General features: G+C 40.1%; 1 protein-coding gene across 4 annotated transcripts in view; it reads right to left on the reverse strand.

The window, feature by feature from the left end:
- Nucleotides 1-10,000, reverse strand: part of LOC143029896 (uncharacterized) — a 233,532-nt gene that overhangs the window by 147,871 nt on the left and 75,661 nt on the right. The window contains exon 1 of one of the 4 annotated variants that reach the window (XM_076193078.1): nt 9,740-10,000. This exon is cut by the window's right edge and continues 106 nt beyond it. The exons of the other annotated variants lie outside the window; for them this stretch is intronic. The gene's annotated coding sequence lies outside the window, so the exon portion shown is untranslated. The remainder of the gene's footprint in view (nt 1-9,739) is intronic. 4 annotated transcript variants of the gene reach the window in all.

Genomic DNA, 10,000 nt, shown 5'->3' on the forward strand with positions numbered 1-10,000 from the left:
ATCCAAATACAATTGAAGGAAGCGAATGCACATATTGAATATTAACCATCTGACAGATGTAAAAATCAATAAAGGTTATTACAACTACTGTCCTGTAATAAGTATTTGGCAAATGATAAATATTTGATGAACATACATTTGACTGTACGGTTACAGCAACATCTAATACAGATAAATGAGTCGCCGAGGTCTAGCAAAAACAACCCCCATCTAACACAGCTAAATAACAGAAGAATGTGGTGTTCACAAAAACATCAGTTTCCAATTTCTTTGGCTGAGTGCATTGTTGACGCTGTTTGTTGTAATGTCAGTTTCGTTGTGAACACTAGCGCTAGACCATTGAGGCGCTCTTGACCCATAGTGTTCCCCCAAATAAGTCTTCAGTCGCTTTAAGGTTGAGAATGACCGTTCCGCTTCCGTGTTCGAAACAGGGAGTGTGATCAAAACTTGGAGAAACCTGGCAAAGTTTGGATACATACGGGTCTTGGCGTGGGCTAGAGCATCTACAACAGAGTAAAACTTTTTGTTGTTGAAAACCAGCGCTCTGCTTCCGCTTTGACACGACTCAAGTTCTCGATGTCGACCTCGTAAACCTGTGCCGCCTTCATTAAAGCCCCATTCTCTGTCAGCGCCGTTGAGCAGATGCTTGGTGTTGAAGCCAGTAATAACAGTATCATCCTGGAACCGACGCTTTAACTCACGCAAGACCTGATCAAGAAACGGTATTTATACAGATCGGCGGTAATACTCTTCTGCTGCATGGAAAGTAGCATTACAAACACAGACCCAGCGACGACAAGACCAATCAGAAAGCGCGGCTCTTGGATGGCGATCAGCAGTAGTCCCGCTTTCGCATCCGAATTGCCCTCATCTTCAAGGAAGATGGCTACAACTGGTAGCAGTTCGATGGAAACAACGACGGAATCGTGTCGCTCAACCCATCTAGTAGCGCAGAGTCCGACCAACTTCTGACGCTTCGGGGATGTGCGGTGTTTCACCAGATGAGCAAACCTCATAGAATGCATGTTCGAGGAACTAATGTAGTTGTGAGGATTACAAAGGATTACAAAGGCGGAGCATCCCGACAGAAGACCTTTTGGTCCATATCTAGGTCGGATGCGAAAAAAATAATAATGATAAACAAATAAATGAATAAATAAAAACTATGATAACGTAAATAATAAATAAAATACATAAATAGATGCATAGGTATAGTTGAATAGTAAACAAACAGGTAAATAGTAAATAATAATAAATTGACATATAACTAATAATAAATGAGAATCAAACAAATAATAATAAACAGACAAATGATAACAAAACAAACAAGTAGTATAGAATAAATTATAGTCATTACAGCATCTTGCTTAGGTGTTTATCTAAATGATTCTTAAAGCTTCGAACTGAACTACATTGCACTGCCTCTGCAGGAAGTTTATTCCATTCATTAAATACACGGTTGGCGAAGTTGTTTCTACCCGCTTCCAAAATAAATATATCTCCGAACAGTTTGAGACCATTGTTTCTTGTCGGATTCTCATTCAGTGTGAAAATTTTGTCACTTTTGATGTCAATTTCCTTTAGAATCTTAAACACCTGTATCAAGTCTCCTCTGAGTCTACGCTTGTTTTAGGGAAAACAGATTCATATGTTTTAGTCTATTTTCATATAATTTATTTTTTATATTTGGAATCAGTTTTGTTGCTAGCCGTTGTACTTTTTCCAATCTGTCAATGTCTTTGATAAGATTCGGTGACCATACGGAAACAGCATATTCCAAATGTGGACGAACTAACGATTTATATAGCTTGTTAATAAGTGAAGGACTTTTGAAGTCAAAAGATCGCGCAATCAGTCCTAGAATCTTATTTGCTTTCTCAGAGGCTGAAATACACTGCTTGGATGATTTGAGATCGTTACTGATAATTACGCCGAGATCCTTTTCACTATCAACTTTTGTTAACGAATTTCCAAATAACTTGTAATCGTACTTACTGTTATTTTCACCTATGTGCATTACCTTGCATTTACTAGTGTTAAATTTTATTAGCCACTTTTCAGACCATTGTTGTAATTTATCTAAATTTTCATGAATATCTAATTGGTTTAAGTGATCATTTGCCATTCCATTTTTCACCTCATATTTCGATGAGTTAATTCTGGATAGTCTTGCTAATGAGAGTACTATTCTTGTTGGATGTCGTAAGAAGCTTCGCTAATTCAGCATCGCCACCATTGGAACGGTTCCGCAACAGTGATCGAAACACTCCTTCTCCAGTTACACTTGGAGCGGATAAATCTAAAGGGCCGTCGTCACGGTGCCCTCGAAGGGGAAGCATATTGTGGCTACAAAACAGTAGTCTCAATAAATGGACAAGCAGTCGGAGGTCGCTCTCTATTTGCTCCTTAATTTTCTGAGTTATCATGACATCAACAGCTCTCGTTGGATGGCGCACAATGTCCAGAAACTGTTGCATCCTAACTATGCTGGCTTTATGATAGCCGTTGCCGTTATGGTTACTGAGCACCTCAGTAGATTTTTTATTTTATTTGTGCATCGGGTGCAAAACTATGGTTCCCAGCTTCGTCTGTCCTTCAGTTCCAGCTTGGTCACCAGCAAACAAAACACAAGCGACGCAATAGCCGCCTTTTTTGCCGCAGAGTATTTGAGCCAAGAGTACGTGGAACACCGGTGATTCGGGTTGAAAGCTTCTCTTATGGCCAACTTCGTTGGTATGTGGCAACATGCCACTAATGTAGTGTCCCCTTAACGCATATAGTATTTTTGTAAAATAAAATTACTGTAATGTAAAAACCTCGAACTGAACTTTGTGAGTGTCCATGTTAATCAAATTATATATTGTAAATAATATTGCCAAATACTAGGATGGCCCTTGTAAGGTAAAAAAAGCATCAGAGTGTGATATTGTTGTATAAATGTACAAAGAAATAAAATATTGATTGTATATAGTTTATTTCATGGCGGACAGGAAATTCTATAATATGTCCAAAGAAATGTAATGTTTAATTCAATCTTTCTGTTATGGACGACAGCCCTTTACCATGATGCGAGACCTAGCCACATTAAATGGTGACTCCGGACCATTCACCGCGAAGTGGTAACTAATCACATTAGTAGGTGACCCCGGACTATTCACCATGAAGTGGTAACTGACCATATCAATTGGTGACCCTGGACCATTCACCATGAAGTGATAACTAACCACATTAATTGGTGACCCCGGTCCATTCACCATGATGTGGTAACTAACCACATCAATTGGTGACCTGGAGTGGACCCCAGCGCATCTGCCGTCTGCTGGAGAAGACTACAGCCGCCGCCGCCTTCCGCAGTGGACTTCAGCGGCCGCCGCTTTCCGGAGTGGACTACCACCGCCGCCAGCCCCAGCCACCTGCCCTGCCATAATGGACTACCAGCGCCGTCAGCCGCAGCCGCCGCCTGCCACCCCAGCCGCCTGCCGACGTGGACCACCCCTGCCGCCCTACCCATAGCCCCAGCCACCGCCGCCTACCGACGTGGACCACCCCTGCCGCCTCAGCCACCGCCGCCTGACGACGTGGACCACGCCAGCCGCCGCAGCCGCCGCCTCAGCCGCAGCCGTCGTGGACCTGCCCTGCCGCTGCTGCAGTCGACGTGGACCACCCCTGCCGCCCCAGCCACCTGCCGACGTGGACCACCCCTGCCGCCCCAGCTGCCGCCGCCTGCCGACATGGACCACCCCTGCCGCCGCAGCCCCAGTCGCCGCCACCGCGCCGGCCCAGCTGCAGCCGTCGTGGACCTGCCCTGCCGCTGCTGCAGTCGACGTGGACCACCCCTGCCGCCCCAGCCGCCGCCGCAGAGCCGACGCCCCAACCATCATGGACCAGCCTGTTCCTACCTCAGCGGACGTGGTTCCTATGCAAGTACCACCCACGGACACTCCCGTCAACGGCATTCCCATTCCTACTCCTCACAAGCACCCTCGAACCTCCAAGACTGTATCATTTCACCAGTCACTCGGGGGAGGGGGGAGTACTGTGGCAACACGCCACTACTGTAGTGTCCCCTTAACGTATATAGTATTTTTTGTAAAATAAAATTAGTAATGTAAGAACCATTGTGTGTGTCCATGTTAATCAAATTATATATTGTGAATAATATTCCCTAATACTAGGATGGCCCTTGTAAGGTAAAAAAGCATCAGAGTGTGATATTGTTGTATAAATGTACTAAGTAATAGAATTTTGATTGTATATAGTTTATGTCATGGCGAACGGGACATTTAATAATGAGTCCAAAGAGATGTGAAGTTTAATTTAATTCTTCTTTTACGGACGATTACCATGTACCATGATGTGGTAACTAACCACATCAGGTATAAGGAAGTGTCTCTAAAGGTGGCAGTTTTTTATGAATCATGGCAAGTTTATCAAAGTCCGTTGCTTGCGTATTTAAAGCAACTGAAATAGGCGGTGTCTCACTTGAAACGCTTGAGAGTGAAATCACAATTAAACAAAATAATAATAATAATAATAATAATAATAAAAAATAGAAATGATAAGTCACACAATGTGAACTAGATTTGTAATCCTTTGGGAAGCCACATACAAACAAAAATCAAACAACTGATGTATGTCATCCGCGATCCCGGGGTTTTGTCATGCCATCCATCCGCGTTCCCATTCCACGAGTCTTCATTGTATAAAAAGGCCGTGTCAAAATGTCAAATCATACAGACAACCATCATGAAAGTCATCACCGACAACAAACGCGGCTTGAAGCTTTGCTTTGAGGATTTCCTTTACACCAAGAAAACAAGAACAAAGAACACCATCCGATGGGAGTGCTCTCAGCGCTCAGCCGTGTCCTGCAAGGGTGCCATTAGAACTAATCACGATGCGATGGTGTTTGATGCGCCTTCTGGACTCTGGTGTTTGAGGCGCCTTTGTTTTCACGTGTTCAACAATGCTTGCATTGCTATAAAGAATGCATTATCATAAACATAGATATTACATGCTATTTGGGATGTTTTAATGTCAAGTCATTCTATCTAGTAATCGTTATGACCGACTGGGTCCACCACTTTGGTCCATGAAGTTAAATTAATATATTCATACACAAAGATTAAACTCGTTGGTTCATTCTATTCGCTCAGTTGTGATAACTACATGACAGAATGATCAAACCCACGTAGCATAGAAACAATCGGCTCTTACAAAACGCCCTTTCATATCAGTGTTGCCTGATTTTCAACACAGGGATAAAGTAAACCTAAAATGGTTTTGCACCAAAATTATCTTAAATTAAAAATAAGATATATCAGATATATGCAAAATAAAATAGATTGGAAATATCCCTTAAATTTCTATTTTTGTAAATGCTACTTGAAAATTATTATAAACACCAGTGCATATACATTGTGATTTTAATCTACATACTATACGCCAAAATGTGGATATAAAATCAAATACCCCATTTATAAAATAGCTTTAAATTCTCAGCGAGTGTATAACATCCCACCGCTGCGAACCAAAATATAATGCCGCGAACGGCGCTTGTTAACTATGGGTGAGGGAATATCATCCCACCGTTTCGAGGCAAGGTATGACGCCGTGACGGCGTTGCCAAATTATTTTATTTCCTCTTCGGAGTTTAGGTTCGAAAAGAGAGTGAGATTTTGCTACATTCCTAATATTCATTTTATTGCTAAGTTCTAAAAACACTTCAATTATCCAAACATCACAAATACTAATTATTCTAATTATTAACTTTGGGGGTCCTCCCTTATGAATTTTTTTACCTTGCAGTGTGATACAGAGATTTTACAGCTCGTTAATTTCCTAAATGCACAACACTCGTACATAATTTTCACAACCAAACCTTAGTACGAGTTGAATTACACTATATAATGCTGGATTTATTGACAACGTTATTATTAAAACTATCCTCGTTCAATACGTAACTAGTCTTCCGGTACTACTCACTTCAACGTGGTTTTTCGAAAGTATCCCTACTCTACACATTCCAACTTGTATTCCACTATAGTTGTCAACTTCTCACTCTGAACAATCTACCCCATTTTCTTCAATATGCCACTACGGGGTGGTCCATCAACTAGGCTTCTATGGGCCAGCCTGGTAATCATATCTCACTCTTAGTTTTTAAATCCACATGTTCGTGTGTAAAAATTGTTTGTGAATGTCTGATACCTTCCCTTATCCCCTCTTGAGCGATCTCCTTGGTCCCCGGCTAGTTTCTGAACACAATAATAAGTACACAATAATAAGTACTCATTAATTGCGCACATTGTTTACCTGTATCTTGTTCAGTTGACACAAACCCTACAGTTTCGTATATAAATATGTGTATACAATCAGCACACAAGAAAATAACGTGCACAACACTACTTATTTTTCATATATTTCACCACCTAGAAATATATATACATATATATATGTATATATATATATATATATATATGTATATATATATAATATGCATATATATATATATATATATGCATATTTCACTTTTTTATATCACACTCTGGGTTCCAACCTGTAAGGTGGGGATTCGCCGGCTCAATGACCAAACGGCTCAACCAAGAGGGTCGCTCGCTACATTTTTATTCCATCGTTTGTTCCCTTGATATAAGTAGGATTATTCTCTTTATAGTGGTTTTGATTTGATTATTGGCCTTGATTCAGGACTTATACGCTATAATGACAGTTAAGAAAAATTAAGGAGACTCATAATTCCTGATCAGAGTAGAGGGAATTTTTCTCTTTGGGTATATTAATTAAATATGGATATCTATTCGATTCGGACAACCTTCTATGGCGCAGTCGAGTGCCCCTGATGACTTCACGAGAGGATTGTCACATACAAAACGGATTTACTCTTACAATACAATTTTGTGGCATTACACGGTGAAAACCATGTGTTGGAAGATATATGTGCGGGGAATGCTTCTCGTGTGTGTGTGATGGGGAGTGTATGAAAGTTTTGTATAGTGCATAAAAGTTTTGTATAGAGGCAGGCGTACAAGCTTCTGCCAATACTACCATACTAATGTACCAGGCCGTAATCTACACGTAGCCTCAATACATATCATGTATCACATATAGGGTGCCTAGGGTATTGGTTGCTCTTAGGTGATGAAATAAGGCTGATTAGTTTAGTTAATATACACTGGTGTTTGATGCGCTTCCTGGTGTTTGATGCGCCTTTATTTTCACGTGTTCAACAATGCTTGCATTGCTATAACAAAACTTTATTACATAGATACTACATGCTGTTTCGGATGTTTTGGTGTCAAGTCATTAGATTCTATTGTCAAGTCATTCTATCTAGTAATCGTGATGACCGACTGGGCCCACACCACGTTGGGCCATGAAGTTAAATCAATATATCCATACATGAAGATTAAACTCGTTGAATATGAGATGTCATACGGATGGTTCGGACATTATCGGCGCGGTCAGGGGTCGGGACATGACCAGGGGTCAGGTCATGACCATGGGTCAGGTCATGACCAGGGGTCTGGTCATGGAGGGTAATATGCATACCTTGGGTCAGGTCACTTGGGGGCGGGGGCTCAACAGCCAGGTCAGCGATTTGGATGAAATGTATAGCAATCTAACTGATTTAATTATTAATGCACAAAAAAACAACAACGAGGAAACATACCTTAGATCAAGATGTAACGAAATGGCAAAGCTGGTTAAAAAGAATACACGTACAGCGAAACGTACCTATGCAACTTAGGTTGCCAGTCAAGCAAGATCCAACCGAAAGGGTTTCTTTCATCTCTACAGAACAAAAATAAAGAAAGAATAGGCCCAATTAATAGCGATGAAAATGTCATGATAGAATCGGAGGTAAAAATGAGTGAGGATTTTAACAAATATTTTCTCTCGGTTTTTACTAATGAGAGGTTAGATAAAGTACCTAATTGCAATCTGATTTTCAGTGGGGATAAAGAAAGTAGACTATCTAATATCAGCATTAGCAAAGTAGAAGCAGCCAAGCAGATTGAAAGACTTAAAGCTACAAAATCCCTGGGTCCAGACGAAATTTTTCCGAGAATGCTAAAGGAGTGTAAATTTGAAATCTGCGACCAGTTGACTGAAATATTTAATAAATCGGTAGACACTGGTTTTGTGCCTACTGCTTGGAGGCAGGCAAACGTTGTTCCTGCTTTTAAGAAGGGAGATAAATCGTCTATATGCAACAACAGGTCAATCAGTTTGACATCGGTTATAGGTAAAATGCTTGAATCAATAATATAGTAAATAGACTCAGAGAACACATCGAGAGACATAATTTAATTCATGACACACAGCATGGTTTCTCCAAGGGTAAGTCATATGTGACTAATCTTCTATCCTTTTACACTAAAGTATATAAGGCGTCAGATAACAATGATAATTACGATGTTATTTACCTTGACTTTAGCAAAGCGTTCGACAAGGTGCCACACCAGAGACTACTAAATAAAATCAAAGCCCATGGCATAGGAGGAAAAGTGTTAGAATGGATTAGAGCTTGGATCAGTAAAAGAGAACAGCGGGTCACCATAAATGGAGTAAAATCTAGGTATGACAATGTTACTAGTGGGGTTCCCCAGACCTCGGTTTGGGTCCCTTGTTGTTCATTATATATATAAATGACTTAGACGATGGGATAAATAGTGATGTTAGTAAGTTTGCGGACGACACTAAAATAGGACGTTTGATTAGGTCAGGAGACGACGCAGAGATTCTGCAGGATGATCTTAACAAATTATTCACATGGTGGGTGAAATGGTAAATGAACCTCAATATCTCTAAGTGTAGCGTATTAAACGTAGGGCTACACAACCTTGAAAATAGATACAGCTTAGATAACACGCTTTTAGAGAAAACTGATTGGGAGAGAGACTTGGGAGTTCTAGTGAGTCCGGACCTTAAAACCAGGAATCAGTGCATTAGCGCCAGGAATAAAGCTAACAGAGCATTAGGTTTCATTACTAGGACGGTAACAAATAGAAGTGCAGAGGTAATCATCAAACTCTATTTAGCGATAGTTAGACCCATCCTTAACTCTGCGGTACAGTTTTGGTCTCCGTCCTACAGAATGGACATCAATTCACTAGAATCAGTACAGAGAAGAATAACCAAAATGATACATGGACTCAGAAATTTGCCTTACGAAGAGGATTGCAGTTAGCAATCGAAATATATAGTTTCGCTTACGGAACTCTTTCTTTCGTCCGACTGTGGTGTTAGTTGTGATATATATATATATATATATATATATATATATATATATATATATATATATATATATATATATATATATGTATATATATATCTGAAGGCGGAGAAAATATACGAGGAATAATGGAAGAATTTTACTGCCTTAAGGCAGTAAAATTCTTCCATTATTCCTCGTATATTTTCTCCGCCTTCAGTTACATTTGTCATAGTTTAAATCAATATATATATATATATATATATATATATATATATATATATATATATATACACATATATATATATATATATATATATATATATAAATATATATATATATAATGAAATAGTCAATACTGTTTTGAACTTTGATTTCAGGGTTACTATCATTTCATCAGAATATCACAGCATATAGGGCAAAGGTAACGGTTTCTGTAGTAGCTTAGCAGCTTTCACCGATGTCAGTGTGCCCTCCCACTCCACCACAAGAGTTGGTACTTACCTGCGACCGGGATCACCCCTTTGCCCGGCGTACTAGGACTTCAAGGGGAAGTGAGAAGTCGCAGGTAGATGCTGGATTCAAGCGATCTGCCGAAGCCCGGTCGAAAACAACACGCCACTCGACAACACACTATGTTGTGGAAATTACTTTTATTATTATTATTATTATAATTTCTTAATCCTCATGGTTTCTCCGTCTTTTTTGTCACCCTGTAGCAGCACCCTGTCCATCCTGTGTCAGAATGTCAGTTGTCCCTCCGCG

The sequence above is a fragment of the Oratosquilla oratoria genome, chromosome 11, assembly GCF_046742065.1.
Source record: "Oratosquilla oratoria isolate Oo_2021 chromosome 11, ASM4674206v1, whole genome shotgun sequence".
In the NCBI taxonomy this organism is placed as follows: domain Eukaryota; kingdom Metazoa; phylum Arthropoda; class Malacostraca; order Stomatopoda; family Squillidae; genus Oratosquilla; species Oratosquilla oratoria.